The sequence below is a fragment of the Saccopteryx bilineata genome, chromosome 10 (assembly GCF_036850765.1).
Source record: "Saccopteryx bilineata isolate mSacBil1 chromosome 10, mSacBil1_pri_phased_curated, whole genome shotgun sequence".
Lineage (NCBI taxonomy): Eukaryota > Metazoa > Chordata > Mammalia > Chiroptera > Emballonuridae > Saccopteryx > Saccopteryx bilineata.
The window spans coordinates 22,130,580-22,154,032 of record NC_089499.1 but is presented as its reverse complement, the minus strand read 5'-3'; the positions used below and the strand labels follow the sequence as shown (position 1 = coordinate 22,154,032).

At 41.0% G+C, this 23,453-nt stretch overlaps 2 protein-coding genes across 4 annotated transcripts in view; one reads left to right on the top strand and one right to left on the bottom strand.

The window, feature by feature from the left end:
- AZI2 (5-azacytidine induced 2) overlaps window positions 1-8,841 on the bottom strand; it is a 28,530-nt gene extending 19,689 nt beyond the window's left edge. Inside the window, exon 1 of the mRNA XM_066245091.1 lies at window positions 8,405-8,841. The gene's annotated coding sequence lies outside the window, so the exon portion shown is untranslated. The remainder of the gene's footprint in view (window positions 1-8,404) is intronic.
- Window positions 8,775-23,453, top strand: part of ZCWPW2 (zinc finger CW-type and PWWP domain containing 2) — a 132,088-nt gene continuing 117,409 nt past the window's right edge. The window contains exon 1 of one of the 3 annotated variants that reach the window (XM_066245093.1): window positions 8,775-8,846. The gene's annotated coding sequence lies outside the window, so the exon portion shown is untranslated. Of the gene's footprint in view, window positions 8,909-8,999; window positions 9,042-23,453 lie in introns of those variants that run through there. The other 2 variants (XM_066245092.1, XM_066245094.1) reach the window with 2 other exon arrangements.

The following is a 23,453-nucleotide window of genomic DNA, read 5'->3' as shown; positions in this document are numbered from 1 at the left end:
CAAGAGGTCACTGGCTCAGATGTAGCCCCCTAGTCAAGGCACATATGAGAAAGCAGTCAATATACAAATAAAGTGCCACAACAAGAAGTTGATACTTCTCATCTCTCTCCCTTTCCTGTGTGTCCCCTGCCTTGCTACTGCTACTCTGGCTTAAAAAATAGAATGTTAACTCTGTGAAGGCAGAGGTTGTATCTGTTTTTTGCTCATCATTATGTCACCACCTCATCACTGTGTGGAAGATGCTCAATAAATATTGATTATTGAATGAAAAGTGGATAGAGTAGGATTCAAATCAAATTCTAAGCTTAATACCTTAAAGAAGCCAGTTACTTCCATTAGTTAGAGAACAATATACTTGGTCTATTCATCTACCTTTGTTGTTAGGTTCAGCATTACTTCCCTATCTGAGTTATGTTCCTAAAAAGTGCTATGGAACGGGAAACAGTGGCTGAAACTTTTGAAGACCTCACGGACAAGGCAGGGAGAGAGGGACTACAGGCCGTAAGAGAACCTAAACGATCCCTTACAACAGAACACCAAACACAGCATTCTAAATGAAGACTATCAATGGAAGTTTATGAATTTTGAAAAATGTTTTTATTTGCCATCCCTTGCTTGAAATAACATTTGCTTACTAGTGTCAGTCACTGTTCTAAAAGTATTATAATGAGGAAACTGGCCTGACTAGGCGGTGGCACAGTGGATACAGCACTGGACTGGGATGCAGAGGACCCAGGTTCAAAACTCTGAGGTCGCCGGCTTGAGCGCAGGCTCATCCAGCTTGAGGAAGACCTCACCAGCTTGAGTGCGGAGTCACTGGCTTGAGTGTGGGATCCCAGACATGACCCCCATGGTCACTGGCTTGAAGCCCAAGGTCACTGGCTTGAGCAAGGGGTCACTCGCTCTGTTGTAGCCCCCCAGTCAAGGCACATGAGAAGCAATCAATGAACAACTAAGGTGCCGCAACGAAGAACTGATGCTTCTCATCTCTCGCCCTTCCTGTCTGTCCTTATCTGTCCCTCTCTTTGTCTCTCTCTCTCTCTGTCATACACACAAAATAAATACTAAAATAAATAAATGAGGAAACTGATGTAGAAGTATTTAAGTAATTTTCCATAGTAACATAGTAAATAGAGTTGAGATGTAAACACAGGTGCAGAATCTGTTTCACTATGCCTGCTTTTCTCCTAAACTTCAGATCTCCTTTCCTGTATCAATCAATCAGAGCCTGTAAAGTTTGTTTTGCTTTAAGACAACAGAAATACATACTCAGGAAATTTTATTTATGTGGGTTTTTTTGGGGGGGGAGCGGTATGGTCTTCTATCACTGTATATTTTAGTTTTCTGATTTTATAACTTAAAACTTCTAATTGCTTTCAACTAAAGTCAAGAGTTTGAAGTATCTAGCAAGTTTTTTCTTAAATGGATTATGGGAAAGGCGGGCGAAAGTCAATGTGTCTGCTGCAAGTCTGGTAGGTGAGATGTGCCATTCAGTCAGCCTTCACCAACTCCTCCTCTTCAGCTAGAATCTTTCCCAGTTTATCAACGAAGTCCACAAACTAGAAAGGACTAGCCTACCTATACTACCCCCCCCCCCAAAGCGGCAATCTTCATAACCATAATTAACTGCTGCTGCTTCCGGTGCAAGCTGCACTTTCTCCTAATGATGGAAAAAGAGTCCAAGTTTTCTTCCTATAAAGGGGCTTAAGTTTTCCTCTCTAGGGTCAACTTTATTCTAAAATAACAGCAAACATTATTCCAATCATGTTGCTGCTGGCTGACATTCTCTCATTTCCTTTCCAAAAGGAAAGTATGGGTCATGCCCATTTTGCAAACTGCAAGCATGTATATGTATCTCCATATAAGACTGTTTCATACACACAATATCTTAAAAGCAGAACAAGTAAAATAAGAGTAGACAGCTAGGCCCTGGCCGGTTGGCTCAGCGGTAGAGCATCGGCCTAGCGTGCGGAGGACCCGGGTTCGATTCCCGGCCAGGGCACACAGGAGAAGCGCCCATTTGCTTCTCCACCCCTCCGCCGCGCTTTCCTCTCTGTCTCTCTCTTCCCCTCCCTCAGCCAAGGCTCCATTGGAGCAGAGATGGCCCGGGCGCTGGGCATGGCTCTGTGGCCTCTGCCTCAGGCGCTAGAGTGGCTCTGGTCGCAATATGGCGACGCCCAGGATGGGCAGAGCATCGCCCCCTGGTGGGCAGAGCGTCGCCCCTGGTGGGCGGGCCGGGTGGATCCCGGTCGGGCGCATGCGGGAGTCTGTCTGACTGTCTCTCCCTGTTTCCAGATTAATAAAAATGAAAAAAAAAAAAAAAAAAAGAAAGTAAAAAAAAAAAAAAAAAGAGTAGACAGCTAGTTAAGTGTAGGATGCAGTCTAGTTCAAGGAGAGGTAAAACTGTGCCCATCTTAGACATGTGATTTATAATATCAATATCCAACCAAATGGGCAGGGTTTATTCAACTGGAATAATTTCCTCTTTCCTAAAGACTGCTGAGAAACAAGAAATAAGCATAAACTGCTCTACACAGTCAGTGATGCCCCAGTACGTACACTTGAAAGAAACAATTCAAAATGCTATGAGTGAGAGATGGAGAGGAAGAGTAGTTTTTAAAGAAGGTTCCAGAAAAGAACAAGTACTGGTAATTCCCCCCCTTCTTTTCTAAGTGATAGGAGGGGAAATAGAGAGAAACTCCCACATGCACCCCAACCAGGATTCACTCAGCAACCCCCGTCTGGGGTTGATGCTCTGCCCATCCAGGGCCATGTTCGCAACTGAGCTATTTTTAGCACCTGAGGCAGAAGCTCCACTGAGCCATTGTCAGCGCCTGGGACTTAAGAGCTCGAACCAATGGAGCCATGGCTATAGAAAAGGAAAAGAGGTGGGGGGGGGGAGGGAGAGGGGGGAGGGTGAGAGAGACAGGGAGGGAGAAGCAGATCTCCTGTGTGCCCTCACCAGGAATGGAACCCAGGACACATTTACACGCCAGGCCAGCACTCTACCACTGAGCCAACCATTCAGGGCCGGATCAAAAAACTCTTAAAAAACCCTGTACTCTTAGGTAAAGAGGTTGGTTACTTTCATTATACTTACATACTGTATGTACTTAACCCGGGAACAAGTTCAAAGGCCTGAAATAGTGTGGGGAGAAAGGATGAGGAGAAAAAAATCAGAAAAATGGAATGGAGACAAACTGTGATGGCTCTTTATGACAGGGGATGACGACAGACTGGTTCTTATTCTGTGGAATTCAAGACAGATCTGGACATGATTCAAAAAAAGGTGAAGAATACTTACACAACATTTGTAAAATATATTTAAAACCAAATGAATTACTTAGTGTTGTGCTAAGTGTTTTGCATATATTATCCCATTTAATTTTCATGACAACCCTATGAGGTAGAAAATCTTACTAATCCATTTCACAGAAAAGAAAATGACCTGGAAAGGCTATGATGCTTAGCCCAAACCAGATAACTAGTAAGCAGCCCAAGCACTTGGGCTTCTGAACCTATAAGTATTTTCTCTCCCAATGGATCTTTTATATGCTGAAGTTCATCAGGAACTAAAAACCTAGTAACCTCATGGCAGGCAAGGGCCTTGGACAGAAGAAGGTATACGGATATTAACTGTCATGTGCTTTACATGGTCATTAGGATAATTGGTCATTTTCTGGTTTGTATATTTATATCTGTTGCTATTTTATTTATAAATCACCATAGGGTTGCATATAGTGATCTCTCTAAATAAAAGAAAGCATTATTTGCATAAAAACTTTTTTAAGTTTTATACTATTACTCTATATACTATCATATAAATATGATGTGGAATGCACTGGAAGACAGCAGAAAAATTGCTTATCTGTCCTAAAAATTAAAGGATAGGAATCAATAGCTAAATGAAGAGACACAAGGTGAGATCCAAAAGAAGAAGCTTATGTCCTCCTGGAGTTTGGGGCCAGCACAGTGGCACATGGAAGTGTTCTGGTTAACCGTCCTGGGAACTCTCAAACCCTTATAGACTCTATAAGCGTTTTTATAGAGGCTTCATTACTTAATAGGCATAACTGATTACATCATGGCAACTGATTCAACCTCCAGCCCCTCTCCTCTACTGCAAGGTCTGCGAGGCTGAAGTTCCAACCCTCTAATCAGATGCTGGTTCTCCTGGCAGGCAGCCATCCTTAGATGCTGTCCAAAAGTCATTCATTAACATAAACCTAGTTCTGGTTGAAATGAACGTGTTATAAATAACAAGACACCCATTTCACCTTTATGGCTTTGAAGTGATTTCCAGAATTGCTGATGAGACCAAATGGGGGGATGGGGGGGAGGGACGGCAAAAGTAGGCTCACAGCTGTGAGTCTGTGAAAGTGTATTCTTGTATTATTTGTTTATTAATTATTGTATTATTTGTCTTACAACTTTAGACCTACTTTTGCCCACCCCTGTAGTTTAACAAAAGATGCTTTCATAGCTCTTATCCCTCAGGAAACTCCAAGAGTTCTGGGAGCTATGCAGACCAAATATATGTGAGAAATATGGTTACATGAATGACCAAATATATATTTCTTATAAATCACAATATTGGAATAATAGTAGACAAAGAAGGGCATAATTTGCCAGATCAGGCAGATAAAAAAGAGACCAGTAGTTTCTGAGGCTAAGGGAAAGACATAAAAGGAAAAAATGGGCTCAAACATTAGAAAATCTTAAATTTCAGTCTTTAAGACAGTCAACACTGAGAGGACCCTCAGGAAAGATATGCTATATATGCTAGGGTGTGAGACACTAGAAAACACAGAAGTATCTTCTGACACCAGAGTGGTCTTCTTTCCCTAGGAATACAGTCGTCCCTTGCCATATTGCGGTTCACTTTTCACGGTCTCACTGTATCATGGATTTTTAAATTGTGTATCTAATTTTGTATCGTGGCTTTTTTGTTGTATCGCGGGATTTTGCTTTACATAGGTATTTTTATATATTATTTTAATTATTTTTGCGGTAAAATAAGCAAAATAAGTGTGAGAAAGGGTAATAAGAGTATGGGGAGGGTTTATAAAACCTTAAAATATATATAAGTAATAAAATATAAGGTGGCTACTTCGCAGATATTCGCCTATCGCAGGGGGTTCTGGAACCCAACTCCCGTGATAGATGAGGGTCCACTGTAAATATGATAATCTCCTCCTATTTCATCATTATAACATCTACCATTTAGTGTTCACTTACCATGTGCCAGGCACCAGCGCTTTCACATGCATTTTTCTACTTAGAAGTATTATTCAAACTTATAAAGTCTTAGAAAATTACTTACATAAGTAATTAGTGGCAAAGCTGGGATGTGAACCCAGATAAGCTGTCTTCCAAATGTATGTTCTCAATATTATTAACATTCTAAGAAGCAACATAACATGGATTCTGATTTTTCCCCAAAATAATCTAGACAAGGCAGCTCAGTGGGAGAAAGACCCCTGGTCCGAGATTCAGAAATCCAGACTCTACTATACAGTCTACTACCTGATTGTAAGTTTACCTCCCCAGATTTAAATTTTCTACCAATAAAATGACAGAGCCGATCTACACCACTAAGATGCCATCTTCCTAAATTGTGAGGGGAAAAATTTAATCTGAATGTGGAATGGCAACCTCAAGAGATAGGAGAATTCACATTTTGCCAGGAACTGAGTAGAAGGTACATAGCATACACAGTACCTCCAATCTAAACTGAACGTGGCCAGAAAGTCATATTATCACTACCACAGATAAGAAAACTGAGGCTCAAAGAGGTGAGGTAATTTGCCTATGGTGACACTGGCAGTATGTGACAAGGGTAGGGTTTAAATCAAGGCCTCTTTGTTACTCTCAATCTTCTATTCTACATTACCTCTTGAACTGTTATCTTACTTATACAGTGTGTCCGTAAAGTCATGGTGCACTTTTGACCAGTCACAAGAAAGAGACCAAAGACGATAGAAATGTGAAATCTGCACCAAATAAAAGGAAAACCCTCCCAGTTTCTGTAGGATGATGTGGCAGCATGTGTGCACGTGCAGATGATGACGTAACACCATGTATACAGAGGAGCAGCCCACGGCCACGCCAGTCGAGATGTGGACAGTACAGAGGAAGGCTCAGTGTGTTCTGTGGCTCGCTAATTCGAATCCGTGACCAAAATGCAACGTGAATATCGGCGTGTTTATAATGAAGTGCCACCACATAGGAATAACATGACTCAGTGGGATAAGCAGTTGAAGGAAACCAGCAGTTTGGTGGAGAAACCCCGTTCTGGTAGGCCATCAGTCAGTGACGAGTCCGAGTCTGTAGAAGCTATACGGGATAGCTACCTAAGGAGCCCTAAAAAATCTGTGCATGAGCCCACATCGAACTGCACTGAATAGGTATGAAACTGGGAGAGTTTTCCTTTTATTTGGTGCTGATTTCACATTTCTATCGTCTTTCGTTGCTTTCCTGTGACCGGTCAAAAGTGCACCATGACTTTACAGACACACTGTATATTCCATCATGTTTCTAGCTCTGAAAAACTAGAACATCTCTTCATGGTGTTGGTCAAGATACTACTGACCAAGAATTAAGTCTTACGGAAGCAAACAGACCAACATTCCTCTCTCTATTTTTAATGAAATAATTAGGGGCAGAAATGGCCTAAATAGTTTATAAAGATGGGATCATCACAGCGCCCTTTTTCAAGTTATTGTCAATCTGTGAAGCTCAGCACATTCAAATGCTCTATAACTCAGTGATTGCCCAAAAATGTACTTAGCATCAGATATTCCTGTACAGTATGAAAAACTTCATTTTTAGTACGCTTACTGACATACCTCACTAACTGCATCAGTACAGAAATCAGTTTGTATGGGCAGAGAATCATAAGACTTTTTCAGCGTTAGCATAGATATGAAGTAGAGTCTATTTCTTTTCCTTCCTTTCATCAAGTAATACATCTCAATGCAACTCAATACCTAAGTACACTAAATGTTACTAGTATTTGCAGTTAACTATTCTCTAACAGTGATATGACAACCAGAATCCAGAATGTAAATACCACATTGGCTCCGTTACTTTATGGATTACGAAAAGCTTCATAACATCATTTTATTAATCCTCACAACTTTCCGTTTTAGTAATTAATATTTACCAACTGTTTATAATGTGCCAGGCAATATACATTGCCTTTTAGGAAAACTGTCTCGGTTATTCTTAACAATTCATTAAATCTACATTAAGATCTCGGAGGCGGGCAAGAAATTCCTCCTATCACAGGTGGAGCAACTGAGACAGGAAAATGTTCGAGAGTGTGGGGGCCAGGAATGAAATCAGTTGACTTCAGAGCCAAACAAAACTCTTAGAAATTATGCTTAGGTACCTTGGGCAGTAAGCCTTAATATCCTTTGAGAGAGAATATGAAGAGGAGATTTAATCTCTTATCCAGTGTCAAGTAAGTAAGTAGAAAAATCAGCACTCAGATTGAGTTACTGTTCAGACTTAATCCAGTGCATTTCCCACGACACTGTCTCTTTAATATTAAAACTTTACATTTGTATACCACATGCTATTTTAGAAACAATACCTGATTAAAGTTTTGAAATGACCCTGTGATGGATGCACAATTCCTGATTTACAAATGATGTAATGAGTGATCACAACAGGTTGGGAAATTAGATACATGTTTAGAGAACTGGAATTTAAATCATGCCATGAGATGATTTAAATGCTTGCTCAATCCAATTTAAAATTACAAAAATAAAAAAGAAAGCGTTTTCTATGTTTAAGAGGCAAAGGTCAATTTCAATCCTCGTACATCACTGTTTTTTATCATCTTAGCGTATTTCCAACAACACATCCTCGAGCACTTTACGTTTTCATTTGTATGTCAGTTTTCGTATCGTCCTTCACTTTCGAGTATTTCAGGTCCCTGTTGGCAGGGACGGGGGTCTTAGCCTGCCCTGCATGCAGCAGTCATTCAACAAAAGATCAAAAACCAGACAATACTCAGGTCAGACACTGGAGAAACGACGAATGCTGTTAGCCCCTGATAATGTCCAGGAGGCTCTGTCCCCAGCTCGGATGCCAGGCAGTACCATCCTAGCCACGCGTCCTTCTTTCGCTTTAGATAGAAATGCAGTCTCAATGAATGAAATAATAATACTGAAGGCGCCCGGAAAATCAAGAGTACGAAAAGAAAATCAGGAGACGTAAAACGAAGAACCACGATGGGCCAAAGGGGGGAAGGGATGCCCAGGGTGGGCTGCTCCCTGGGCCAAGGAGGGGGCCCGGGCTGGTCAGAGAAAATGACGTGTCTCCTCGGACAGCAGCCGCAGCGGCGGCTGGTCCCGGCACCGCCCGCGCCCCTAACCCGGCTAAAGCGATCACTCACCCCGAAGACAGGCTACGCCGGGCCGCCGAGTTTCGATTCCCCAGGGTTTGGAAACCGACCGAAAACAAACCGGGTCGCCAGGGGTCACCACGGGCTTCCGGTTTCCTCGAAGACACCGCCGCTTCCCCAGCGAAGGCAGCCGCTGCGGGTGCGCCGCGGAGGGATTCCCATTTCTTCCGCCTCGGCGGCGCAGCACCCGGCGGCCCCGCGCGTCGGCTGGCCCGGGAGGTTATGGAAGGAGTGGCACCCTGAGACTGCAGGGGCCGGCCGCCCCCGGGAGCAGGCCTGCTACCCAGCAACGCGCGCGCGGGGCCCAGGCCCGCCGGCGCAGCGCCCGCACGGGCCGCCGGCCGCGTCGCCCACCGCGGAGGCGGAAACCGTGGCGAGGGGGGCCGGAGACAAGCAGCACACCGCCGGAAAAGGGGCAGCCGCCGTTCGCGGGGTTAGCGCCGGGGCCGCGCCAGCAAACCGGAAGTTAGGCCCGAGGGGGCTGGGACTGAGCCGGTACTTGCGAGGGCGGGGGGAGGCGGAGGTGGGCGTGGCGCACTACGTGTCCCGTGAGCCTCCGCGGCGGGGCGGGGCGAGACGGGGCGGGGCCGCGGCGACGCGAAGTGGTGGAGGCGGAGCTGGAAGAAGGGTAAGAACGTTATTCGTCGCCGTCGCGGTCATACTGATGTGTTCCACGGCGTGCGCCCTTTTCATTTAGCGTGTGGTTGGGGGTCCTCAGGTGTGTGTGCTTCGTGTTTGCTCCGCTTGGTAGCGCCCTCACGAGCTTACAACGCTGTCGCCTCGCTGTGACTGGGGAGAACGTGGTCCTCGTAGCGGTCCTCGCGTGGGGGGCGGGGCGCACGCGGGCAGCTTTCCCCGGCCTTCCGAGTTCTGGGCAGTGATTCGAACCCTCGGGCGGTCATTTAAAACAAACGCGACCCAAAGTATATCGCGTTCTGCTCTTTCTAAAAATGTGAAATTTATTGATAGTAGAACCAAGCTTTGGAGGATTTGGGGATTGTAGCAGCTGCCCTGGAAGTGCTACCACCCTTGGTTTTTCCTGGATGACATTCCTGAGTTGTGGAGTTAGGACGAGTTGAATTTGTTATCACATTTGGAGTCACAGCCGGATGGGGCCCCTCAGGTCTAGGGCTATTTCTGGTTAAAGGAATAAACGAGAAAACGGTAATTGTAGGCACCTGATCATTAACTGGCAACAATGACGCTCCTCGCCACGCCTTTACGTAGTATGTATTTTGTCAGCTGAGGATTTAAATATTGTTAAAGTGTGTTCTGTTGGAAGATGTTTTTGCATCGCGTTTTAATTCATCAGCCCAATCGTCAGCTCATCAGAGGATGGATTCAGGATTTATTTTATATTTTTATTATTGTTAAACCTCTTTATTTGGTTTAGATTTAAATGAAAATTCACAGCTGTTAGGAACAAAATGTTCTTATGTTAAAGTTACAAGGTGTGTTTAAAATATTTAACAATTTATATTAAGATAAACATTTAGAAAGTCCCTTTTGCTTCAATGTATTGGGCTGTGACATGGAAGAAAACAGAGGTTTTGATATTGTGAATAAGAATCAAACCTATTCATTTGCCTTGGGTATGCACTTTACAGATTTAAAGGCAAACCTTGTTAATGCCTGAAGTTCAACAACAGCCAATCAAGGAAGCCGAATAAATAAATAAAAGCAAACCACCAAGCTGTATGTTTTAGCGAGTAGAATATTGAAGAATGTTAACAAAATCGGTTGAGGCATCCAAAATCATTAGAAAATAATTTGGTTCCTAAGTTATTGGTATATAAATGTTTTCTAATTTTGAACTTTCATTCATTATTTAGAATAGAGACTTGATGAAAAACGGAAATTTATTTTTCTTTTCTCTGAGTAAAGGAGGAAATGATTTAGCTCAGTATTTTAAAGTTTTTCTGATGAGTCTTTTTTTTGTGTGTGACAGACAGAGAGGGACAGACAGATAGGGACAGACAGGAAGGGAGAGAGATGAGAAACATCAGTTCTTTTGTTGCATCTCCTTAGCTGTTCATTGATTGCTTTCTCAATGTGCCTTGACTGGGGGTGGGGAGGGCTACAGCAGACCGAGTGACCCCTTGCTCCAGCCAGCATTGTGCTCAAGCTGGTGAGCCTTGCTCAAACCAGATGAGCCTGCACTCAAGCTCGTGACCTCGGGGTCTCAAACCTGGGTCCTCCACATACCAGTCTGATGCTCTACCAACTGCACCACTGCCTGGTCAGGCCTGATGAGTCTATTTTTGTTTAAAATACCTCCCTATTATAATTATGAAAAAGTCAGATTTTATTTAAAAATCGTCCAGAATGCATAATAAGCCTATCAATTTAGTCTTAAAAGCATTTTAATTGGGGGTGGGTAATGAATGGTATCCCTGGTAGGTTATGACAAAGTATAATCCAGAATTCTTCATATTAAGCTTGAAATAGTCACTTTCTATCCATTATGTTTAGCCACTTTAATTTTAGCAAATAAGTTATTAAAGAACACTTGTCACACAGTTTAGTTATAAGCATATGTTAAAGTTTTGTTACAATCTTGCTGCAAAGGAAAAGGTAAATTAAAATATACAGTCTTGGAGGGACAGTTTACCAGAAAATAAAATGGTTAAATAATCATCATCAAGTTTGATAACAAAAGGAAAAGACTTTTGGGCTCACTAGACTCTTAACTAATAATAGTCAGTTGGTTAGGTGATGAATGGTTTCCCGGGAGGGAGAGAGATGAGAAGCAACAAATCTTAGTTCATTATTTTCTGATGAGTGCCTTGAGGTGGGGAGGCGCCTCCTGCCAAGCCAGTAACCTGTTGCTCAAGCCAGTGTCCATGGGGTCAAGTCTATGATCCTGTGCTCAAGCCAGCAACCTCCCCACCCCCTCAAACTGGTGAGCCTTTGCTCAAGCTGGCAACCTCAGGGTTTTGAACCTGGATCCTCAGTGTCCCAAGCCAACGCTCTGTCCTCTGCACCACTGCCTGGTCATGCTTCCCAGAGCAAGTCTTAAAGTTTATTAGAAGATTGTTAAGGCATTTTTACAAGATTATTTATTTCATTCCAAGAGGAAGTTGTGAATTTAAGTCATCCAAAAAACTGTCCCAGGCTAAGTTTAGGACATTTAACTGCTATTACAGTAACTACAATTGCAGCCTGAAATTTTGAGAACAGTTTACTGCTTTAAAAAGACAACCTTACGCCCTGGAGGTTGGCTAAGTGGTAAAGCATTGGCCTGGCGTGCAGGGGTCCCGGGTTCAATTCCTGGCCAGGCCGCACAGGAGAAGCGCCTATCTGCTTCTCCACCCCTCCCCCTCTCCTTCCTCTCTGTCTCTTCCCCTCCTGCAGCCAAGGCTCCATTGGAGCAAAGTTGGCCCGGGCACTGAGGATGGCTCTGTGGTCTCTGCCTCAGGCACTAGAATGGCTCTGGTTGCAACAGAGCGACGCCCCAGATGGGCAGAGCATCGCCCCCTGGTGGGCATGCCAGGTGGATTCCGGTTAGGCGCATGCGCAGGAGTCTGTCTGACTGCCTCCCCATTTTCAACTTCAGAAAAATACAAAAAAAAAAAGATATACTTGTTACAGAATGGACATTTTGAACTGAATTGTACAGTCTTTACACAGCACTCTTTTAAAGTGCCTGTTTACAAGTTATTGTAACTAAAAAATTGAAGTAAATATTACAAGAGCTTCTCCATGACCGTTTCCCACCTGCACCCATCCCCCCACCAAGGTTCTGATGTTTTTCATCAGCAACAGGGCTCTTGAAGGACATTCATTGTATTGGTTTGGGCTGGGTTCTCTTTTTCATGGGTAGGTAGGATTTCAAAGCAATATTGGAACAAAAAGTGGGGGCCTTGGCACAGCCCTGACTGGGGCTCAGTGTGCTTCTGTTATTTTTAGTGCTGCTTCAATTCTTATTTTTGTCTAATTATGCAGCATGTAAAAAAGGTTTTTTTAAGTTTTGTTTTTTTTTAATGGGAGCTATGTATTTCTGAGCTGTGACAAATATTTACAGTTAGAGGAAACAGTAAGAATGCAAATTTTGAGGGAAATTATAAAGCAAATTTTTTATTAGTGATTCAAATTGTATATTGATTAAAGTATACCACCTTAGGGATCGTCCTGTGTTCATTGAGTATTGTGCTGTCTGGGTAGATCCTTGGTAGGTGTAGCTCTTCAATGTCAGCAGAATAGATTTAAGATGTCAAAACTTTTAAGTTCAAGTAGCAGTGTCTTTTTATTTTAATGATCAGCTTCAGTGTTATTTCATCAGTATTTATTTTAAAAGCATTCTTTTTCTCTTTTCCCCCACATATCACTGCCCAGGTTAAGAGCTTTAGGGTGAGGGAATAGTTTTAGTGTCAGAGAAGCAGATTAGAAGAATAACTACTATAAATGAAAAACCTGGTATCTGGGCGCACACAGTCTGTCTTCCCTCTTTTCTCCCATACCTCATCTCTCTCTCTCTCTCTCTCTCTCTCTCTCTCTCTCTCTCACACACACACACACACACACACACACACACTCACACACTCACACAGGGTGGTTAACTACTATGTAATTTCAATCTGTGTTTATCTTGAAGAAGCAGTCTTCAAACTGGGCAACACATGTCCCCAACTCTTCTTCTTGGAATGCACATGAAGACTTTCCAGGGGATTACGCATAGAATAGTTGAATGGTATTAATTCTCAGGCTGTCAACTTGCATGTTTTCTTTGCTAAAATTGGCCTGCCTCAGAGTGTGCCTGAGCCAGATACCGTTACCCTTTGGTTATTCTTGCTCTTTCATTCTATAAAGACAGCAGTACTTTTAATCTGAACTCAATCTTATGTAGAAAGTGAATGATCCCAATGAGTGGAAATTAATTGTTTTGGAATTGGTAATTTCCAATGGCTTTCAAAAATGTTGCAGAAGAACTTGAGTTGTCAGCTCATTGTTAAAAATCATTTTTGATGACATCCCCCTATGTGGTTGTTGGTACATAGTTTAGTATATAGTTCAAAAGAATGATTATTGGTATAACCAGAATACCTTTTACTCCCAAATATTTGGAATAAAGGAATACAAAATATAAGAATTAATTAACTTGAGCCCAATTTCTTTCTACAATAATATTCACCCTGTACACATGACCAAAATGAGAATGGAACGGGGGCGGGGGAGACCCTATCCATTTCTTTATGACATGAGTTTCCGACAAAGGCTGATTTTTGTTACTTTAAAGTAATCATATTTTATAATACGTTTATTTGATGAGCAGTGTTCTAGTAATTCAATGATAACAATATGAAGGAAAATTTTTGAATATATGTTCTCAGGAATTTTAAAATATACTTTTTTATTGCAGGGAAATGTGATAGTATGATCAATTAAAATATTCTTAAGCACTAAAATATGTTGGAAATAAACTTATGTAGGGGAAGTAAGATATAAATATGAATTCAAGGAGAAAAGAAATATGAAGTTCCTAACTAAAAGGAGAGCATGTTTATGTGCTTTTTAAATGAATGGATGATAGTGGATATCAGGTTACTATGGTGTTTATATTCCATTTATAAAAGAGATATATACTACTGCGTCTTATTGCTAACCTTGACCTGTACATACAATCTGTGCTTCATAATAACTTTTGACTTGAAGTGATTTGTAGTCCATAGAAATTAGCTTTTGACAGGTTTCATTAAAAAATAAAATGAGTCTTGTAATTGCACGTAGTAACTACCATATTTCCCCATGTATAAGACGCACCATTTTCCGAAGACTTTGGGGTCTAAACACTGGGTGTGTCTTAAACAGTCGTTGTAGATTTTTTTACTTGAATTTCCCTCTTTCTCGTGCTTGTTTTTGCGCTCATTATAGATTTTTTTACTTGCGTTTCCCGCTTTTTCATGCTTATTGTCTTTTCGCTCATTGTTTCACACTTGTTATTGGTATCTTACTATAGGTTACGTTTTGCCATGTTTTGCCTAGAAATGGCTCAGAAAAGATTTCCATACAGTGCTGAATTCAAGTTAAAAGTGATTCATTTTGCAAAAGTGAATGGAAATCATACTGCCGAACGTAAGTTTGGTCCTCCTCCAACTGAGAACTCAGTCCGAGACTGGCTACGGGAAGAAGAAATCCTACTGAAAATGCCAGGGCAGAAGAAGGCCATGAGAGGCAAGTCAGCAGAATGACCTGATTTAGAGAGGGAATTGAAGATATGGATTGAAGAGCAAAGGGCAATTGGAATTCCTGTGTCCACAAAAATGGTTCAGCGTGAGGCAAGAAGAATTGCTGATGAAAAAGAAGCTACTGATTTCAAGGGAGAACACAATTGGTGCTTCAGGTTCATGAAACGGAATGGACTAAGTATGCATACACGCATTAGACTTGCCCAAAAGATGCCTGACAGCTTTGAGCAGAAGTTCCTGGAATTTCATTTTGTCATTCATTGTCAGAAGACACATCAGTTTGAGTTGAGACATTGCAAGTATGGATGAAGTCCCCCTTAAATTCGATGTCCCACATAACAGAACTGTTGATAAGAAGAGGGTGAAAGCTATAACTGTGAGAACAAGTGGACATGAAAAGAGCCATTACACAGTTGTTCTAACTTGTGCTGATGGAACCAAGCTGCCTCCTATCCTGATGTTCAAACGTAAAACAATGCCAAAAGAAGACATTCTTCGAGGAGTGATTGTCCATGTTCATGATGAGGGTTGGTTGGATCAGGATGGGATGAAAATCTGGTTTGAGAAGATTTGGAGAAAGAGACCAGGTGGGCTCTTACACAAACCTGCCCATTTGGTGCTTGATATGTTCAGGAATCACATAACAAAAAACACAAAGAAGATTTCTGCAGAGCAAAAAACAAAATTTGCCATCTTACCTGGAGGCTTGCCATCCCAACTCCAACCACTTGATGTCAGCATTAACAAACCCTTCAAAGCTGCCATGAGAGACAAACGGAACCAATGGATGAAGTCTTCTGGGGATAATTTGACACCAGCAGGAAAACTGAAGAAACCAACTATAGGAGAAGTCTGTACCTGGGTGAAAAGATCCTGGTATAATATCAAGATTGAGATCATCAAGTCATTTAGAAAGTGTGGCATTTCAAATGCCATATGGAACTGAGGACGAGGCAATATATGAAGACAGTGATTTGACATCAGACACAGATGAGGACAAGCTAATGGATGGGAGTTTTAATGGTGATGAGGAATTGAATGAATTTTATGATTAATAAAACTTGAGTTCAATAATTTTATATAATACATGTTTTTTTCTTCAAATTTCAGATCCCAAAATTAAGGTGTGTCTAATACATGGGAGCATCTTATACATGGGTAAATATGGTAAATGCAATGATTTTGTTTTGGAAAGATCTATAGGTGAAGAAAAAATTAGAAATACTAGAAAGCCTTTGATGGGAGGAGTAAGGAGAAGAAATATAAGAACAGCTAACAGGAGAACAGCAACAGAGAACTCAAGATGGGGTTGGTAGTTTGTACAGAGAAAGACCCGGTAGTGGGACTCTTATATATCTTACTAAATGAAGTCTGAGCAACCCTCCTCTGGAGCTTGACAGTTATGCTCTAGCTATTTGGGATATGAATTCATTAATTCAGTATTTAAGAAATATGTATGTAGCACCTACCATGTTCCAAACATTGTTTTAGACAGTGAGATGAGACAGGCAAAATGGCTTTTTAATTTATAAGGAAGTAAAATCAATTTCAGAGTAATCAGTCACATAGACAAAGACCAATGTGAAATTCAACAACGTGACCAGCAATTCCCTCCCATTAATTTTTTGTGACAGTTTCTATATGTGCCATTTGCCTATAAGAGTGGGGATGCAGGAAAGAAAACTTTTTTTTTTTATTTAAAATCGGAATAGAGGAAGAATTAATTCTATTTTGAAACTTTTATAGTTACACTGTGAGAAACCTCAGCTTTTCAGAGGAAAGACATTGTATAAAGCTACCAAATAAACCATAATGAAGAGATGACCTTAAACTTCAGTAAGAGCTATAGAAAGAAATTAAGCTAGATTTTTCAAACAGATCATGTAGCAAAGGAGAGGGCAAATTTCTAAACCTATTTCACAACCCATGATATAAAAATGAAATTGTTGACTTTGTAATTGTTACAAAATTAATGACATAATTTCTTAGTGTAGATTTTTAAATTATGAGTAGTCAGTTGAGTTTTAAGTGTCCCAAAACAGAGGTGTGTTTATTCTTTAATTCACAGATAGTATTTTATTAATCGTTTTCTCTTGACAATCATTTTATATTGTTCTCTTTTGTCTTTAATAACCATCTCTAACAGAAAGACAGGCAGGCAGTCCAGGGTTTCCTACTAGGCCAGAAGAGGAGAGGACCCTCTCTAATGAAAATTCAAAGAAAATAGGACAGACTGGGAAAAACTTTCAGATTGTTATTTTGCAGGGTGATAATTCTTTTATTATTCTCAGTGTATCATGTTCACTTTGCATATTTAGCATATTTAGATGTAATATGTTGAAGTGTGCTTTTAGTTTTGTTATGCAATTTAAAAATACTTCCATTTCCAAATTCTTATTTTAAAACTGTAGTGAAAATTTCCTTTTCTTCAATACTTGTATAGTAATTCTTGAAACAATAATTATGTAGTTACCAGAACCCAGAGTAAGAAAGTTACCAATTTTTACATACTAGAATTATGACACATTTCTAAAGTGAGGAAAATAAATGACAGTTGATAAGTCATTTTGAATAACAAGTTGGAATTCTCTAATTATATTAGCTTGAGGTTCTATTTTTGTGTCTTTTGATTTAAAGGAAGTAGTCAACAATTAAAGACTCTTCTTTCACATTATTAGTGGAACAAAGTTTTGCATTTAAGCAAATCAACCATGGGACTTCCATGCCAATATAGTTTAGGTAAAGGTCAGTTGAGAATGTAGAGAGATATAACTAAGCCAATCTGAAATTAATACTCTCCTTGTTCAACCTATAAATATAATTCTTACCCTTTTATAACACTATTAGATTTGGTAGACAGTCTGAAGAGCTTAGTTTTAATTATCCTTGTTGAATCTGTTATTTTATTCTTACAAGTCTCCACATACTGAATAAACTGGGTACTTGCAGCCATCTAATACAGACCTAAAGCATACTGACTGATTACTAAATTTTGTAGCTCGTATTTAGCACAATTATCACATTTCTAATTATTAATGTTTACCTTGAGAATTTGTGTGTGTGTGTGTGTGTGTGTGTGTGTCACAGACAAAGAGAGGCAGAGAAGGACAGATAGGGACAGACAGATAGGAAGGGAGAGAGGAGAATCATCATATCTTCGTTGCAGCTCCTTAGTTGTTCATTGATCGCTTTCTCATATGTGCTTTGCGGGGCGGGGGGGGGGGGGGGAGGGGTTACAGCAGAGCGAGTGACTCCTTGCTCAAGCCAGCAACCTTGGGCTCAACCTGGTGAGCCTTGCTCAAACTGGATGAGCCTGTGCTCAAGCTGGTGACCTTGGGGTTTCAAACCTGGGTCCTCCATGTCCCAGTCCGATGCTCTATTCACTGCGCCACCACCTGATCAGGCTACCTTGAGAATTTTTAAAGCAGAATAACATAGTTAAACAAAAGATATCAGCCTTTAAAAATGCCAGTATACTATTTCTTTTCATTCTACTTTGCTGATTTTGGATGAAGACCATCAGTTGCCTATATTACTAAAACATTGAAAGAAAAAATATTTCTTAAGCATCTTGGAGTATTTATTAAGCTATAAGCTATCCAACGGTATCTGCATAAACTAGTTTCTAAATGTTGAAGATAAATTATGATTTTGCACAGATAATAGGCTCTTAATAAATTTCTGTTGAGTCATTAACTATGGTCCATGGTTGACATGTAGGCACTGGTAATTAGGTAAGTGAACGAACAGTGTTAAATTTACATCATAGAGGAGATTAAGGGTAAATGCATTTTATAAAGTTTAGGAGCAAATTAATTATTTAAGTTGTGCATTTGAGAAAACTCATGAAGGAAAGAAAATAATTAGAATGCTTTCATTTAACATTGGTTTCTGCATGTTTTAATTTTCTTATGTAACTACGAATATAACTTACTGTAAAGCAGTCTAACAAGAAGTCAAATATTTATTATAGGTCTTTAGTGTACCAGGCACTGAAATGGGTTTTTTCATATGCTATTTCATTTTATCATTAAAACCGTCCTATGAACTAAGTGTCATTATTATCATTATTATTTTAAGTGAGAGAAGGGGAAATAGTCAGACACACTCCCACATGCACCCCAATTGGGATCCCCCCGGCAACGTCCATCGGGGGCCAATGCTTGAATCAACCGAGTGTGCCTTGACCGGATGTCTGCATGCCCGGCCAACGCTGTAGCCACTGAGCAAACCAGCCAGGGCCGAATTAAGTATTATCTTCAACATGTACACATAATAAAGTGATGTTCAGGTCATTTAACTGACTTGCTGTCACTTAAAAATGGAGCCAGAATCAAAATCCAGAGCTACAGATACTCAACTGGTACAGCCATTCTCACTACTACATATTTTGAATGTCAGTGCTGGCTAGGTCAGTCTAAGTGTAAGTTTCATATTATTTCAATGATTTCACAATATTATACATATTCTGTGCTTCTCTTAGGCAAATACTGGTATTCTTTAGATCAGGGGTCCTCAAACTTTTTACACAGGGGGCCAGTTCACTGTCCCTCAGACTGTTAGAGGGCTGGACTATAAAAAAACTGAACAAATCCCTATGCACACTGCACATATTTTAAAGTAAAAAAACCAAAATGGGAACAAATACAATATTTAAAATAAAGAACAAGTAAATTTAAATCAACAAACTGACCAGTATTTCAATGGGAACTATGGGCCTGCTTTTGGCTAATGAGATGGTCAATGTGCTCCTCTCACTGACCACCAATGAAAGAGGTGCCCCTTCTGGAAGTGTGGCGGGGGCCAGATAAATGGCCTCAGGGGGCCTCATGCGACCTGGGGGCCGTAGTTTGGGGACCCCTGCTTTGGATGCTAGGGTCACAGTGGTTAACAAGATAGACATTAACCTTCCTCCTTGTGGATTTTCTTGTAGAGGACTTCACTAAATAAACTATTGCAAAACTTGTTAAGTGGTATGTAGAGGGTGTAGAGACTGCTGGGGCACATAGTAGGGGCATTGACTCCTACTTATCACTTTTCAGATTGGCTTAGACCAGGGGTCCCCAAACTACGGCCCACCAGGCCGCATGCGGCCCCCTGAGGCCATTTATCCGGCCCCCGCCGCACTTCTGGAAGGGGCACCTCTTTCATTGGTGGTCAGTGAGAGGAGCATAGTTCCCATTGAAATATTGGTCAGTTTGTTGATTTAAATTTACTTGTTCTTTATTTTAAATATTGTATTTGTTCCCATTTTGTTTTTTTACTTTAAAATAAGATATGTGCAGTGTGCATAGGGATTTGTTCATAGTTTTTTTATAGTCCGGTCCTCCAACGGTCTGAGGGACAGCGAACTGGCCCCCTGTGTAAAAAGTTTGGGGACTCCTGACTTAGACATAACGTCTCCTGAGTCACCTGAGTATCTGGAAGTCTAAGGTGCACCTTATGAGCTTCCGCAGCATTTTGCATTTGTCTCATAATATGTAGTACTTAGCACTACTTGAGGACAGGGATCTTGTTTTTGTCTTTAGCATTATGTCTGGCTTATAGCCCACCCTCAAGAAGTATTTCAAAACAAAGAAAAAAGAATCAAGGTCTGAGACTGCAGCAAATAAGTGAGAGAGCAGTTTTAGATAAGCTTTTAGGTATTGAGAAGAGATTGAGATTTTCTTATAACGTGGAAGGAAAATTTATTTTTGAGAATGAGGAAGATGGTCTTAGATTTTAGTTTTTGAATAATCATGGTAAGGATGCAAGAGGAGAGAGAGAAGACGAATGTGAAAAGGCTGCTTTGGGGAGACTGTTTCCAGGAGAGAAGATGTGTAGTTTACCAGCCAGAGGTGTACCGCAGTGGAGAGAGCGGCTGTTATCTGCAGAGCTGGGTTCTTCAATTCTCATTTAGTGACAGTGATAATGGAAGATTCAGAGCTGTTTGCAGTCACAAGAGACTCCTTCCGAAGACTTGCAGGGCCTGAGTGCCACTTGTGAAAAGAAAGAAAAAGCTCTCTGCAGGCAAACCAAACCAAACCTGGAATCATGTGGTAGAGACAAGGGCAGGACCTATTCTGACCTCTACTGACTCCGAAGAAAGTGAAAAGTGTATCTGCTAACAGGTTCAAGAAGCAACCAGAGAGGTAAACTGCGAGAATGCCCACCTCATGGTTCCGAAGCCCCTGGTAGCACCTCAATGCTTCTCCAACCCAATCTCCAGCCAGATGACGGCTCTGATACAGAGATGGCTTCTGACTCTAGTAAGAACACCTGTCTTTTTTTTTTTTTTTTTTTCATTTTTCTGAAGCTGGAAACAGGGAGAGACAGTCAGACAGACTCCCGCATGCGCCGGCCCGGGATCCACCCGGCACGCCCACCATGGGGCGACGCTCTGCCCACCAGGGGGCGATGCTCTCCCCTCCGGGGCGTTGCCATGTTGTGACCAGAGCCACTCTAGCGCCCGGGGCAGAGGCCACAGAGCCATCCCCAGCGCCCGGGCCATCTTTGCTCCAATGGAGCCTTGGCTGCGGGAGGGGAAGAGAGGAGGCAGAGAGGAAAGCGCGGCGGAGGGGTGGAGAAGCAAATGGGCGCTTCTCCTGTGTGCCCTGGCCGGGAATCGAACCCGGGTCCTCCGCACGCTAGGCCGACGCTCTACCGCTGAGCCAACCGGCCAGGGCAAGAACACCTGTCTTTTTCTTTTCAATCTCACATGTTGGAAAAGGCAGAAAATAATTGTGAGTTTGTATAAGACAATTTGGGGAAGACGTTTGAAACCCCGCTGCAGCAATAAGAAAGCAGTGTCTGAGAAGCTGGAGGAGCAAGCAGGGCCCGATCTCCGACCGTTTCCGCTGATTGGTGAGTGCAGTTTATGTAGAAGGGGAGCAATAACTCTCTATTTTGGGAAGACGAAAGGAGCTGTATTAGTTGCCAAGGCTGTCGTAACAAAGGAATACAGTACAGACTAAGTGGTTTAAACAGCAGAAATTTATGCTCTCACAGTTCTGGAGGCGAGCAGTGAAATGAAGGTGTCTCAGGTGTGGCCCCTCCCCAGATCCTTGAGGTAAGGGTCTGTTCCAGGTCTCTCTTCTCGGCTTATATAATAGATGTCATCTTCCACCTGTATCTTCCCATCCTCTTCCCTCTGCAGGCTTCTGTATCTGGATTCGCTTTTCTGGTAAGGACAGCAGTGAGATTGGATTAAAACCCATCCCAATGACTTCATTGCAACTTAATGACCTCTTTAAATATCGTATCTGAAAATGCATTTAAATACTGCCGTACTGGGTCTTAGGGCTTCAACATATAATTTTGGGGGTGGGGGTGATAACAATTCAGCCCTTAACAGTGGCTTTCCCATTTTTAACTTTTGCTGTTTTTTCCAAAGGCACTTTCTAGATGGTTTTGAGTTGGTTCTTTTCTCCATTTCCATAAATTCTGAAGCCAGCACTGTATCTAGATTACTAAAATAGAAAGCAGTATGCATTAGTATTTAAGATACTGAGTATTTCATAAGAAAGCTGAATGCTGATAGAAAGTGTTCTTAAGTCTTTAAATCCCCTTCTAATGAATGAAATTAAGGGAATTTCAAGGAACAGAGATAAGATTAATTGAATGATAAGCCCGATGTAGTTTTATCCTTCTATATTGAGAAGTAGTGATTGAGGCATTTTTCAAAGATGACTGGGTGTACGTGTTCTCCCTGATAATTATAAATTTGTAATAATTCAGCTTCATAGCCTTGTCACTGAAAGTATTTATTAATAATTTTGAATTAAGGTTTTGCCAAGGTTCTAATCACTCAAACCTTTACTACTGAAATATTCATCAGGACAGACTAAGCTTTCTAGAGTAAATACCTTGAAGGAGAAAGTAATTCGTAAATATACAAAGAGGTAACTTGACTGTGGTGCATCCGTGTTGCCTCCCACTGTTAATATTTGATAAGGTGTTTAATTTACATGAGATTTCTAAAGCAGAACCAAAGCTCCTCCTTGGGGTAACTCATGCTTAAGATAAGGGATCCTATATGAATGTGCCAAAGCATTATCACAGTAGCTAATATAATCTTTTAAAATGTTACACTATCTGAAAAATAAAATGAAAGTCATCAGGCTGGCACAAAATGTTAATGCTTTGTGGGATACGTTTCTTAACGATTTTACCACATATGTAAAGAGCTGACTTTTGTTTGTATTATATGACTGATGATTTCACTGGAAACCATGATTCAGTTTTCGCTCTGGATTCAATTGTCCTTTATAAAGTATCTACCTGTGTAGAGTGAGCATTTGGTTTGTTTGAACTTATTAGGATTTATTTTTTCATTTCATGTTAAAGAAAACTTTTTCCGGAAGAAATGAGGTGTGTATGAATGCTGAGTGGGTAGGCTTTTTAAATGTTGAGATGTTAAGCGATTAATGAATCCTGAATGTGCAGCTCTTAGTTCTAAAGTCTTTATTAAAAGCCTCTCTCATTTGAGCCCAAACCAAAGTACTCTCCTTGCTGCTTTTCTAAAAGTTCAGGCAAAAAGCATCACCAGTTCAGACTTTTATAATGAGGGAAGAACATTTTGCTTACCTTATTAAAATGTGACTCAGTGCTTATTTTTAAAACTGGCTTTTAAAAATTGGATAGTATGAATAACAATAAACAATGAATCATTTTTATGGGTAGCCTATAATTTTATAGTTATTAGTCTAAAATTAAAATGCTATACACCTTCATTTTGGAAAAACCTGCTTACCACATATACAGAAACTACACGGTGAGTTGGGTGGGCTCTCCCCATAGACTTTGATATGAATAAGAGTCTTAGCTATTGTCTTCTCTCTCCTGAGCCATGCCTGAATTTTCTTGTGTACGTTTTG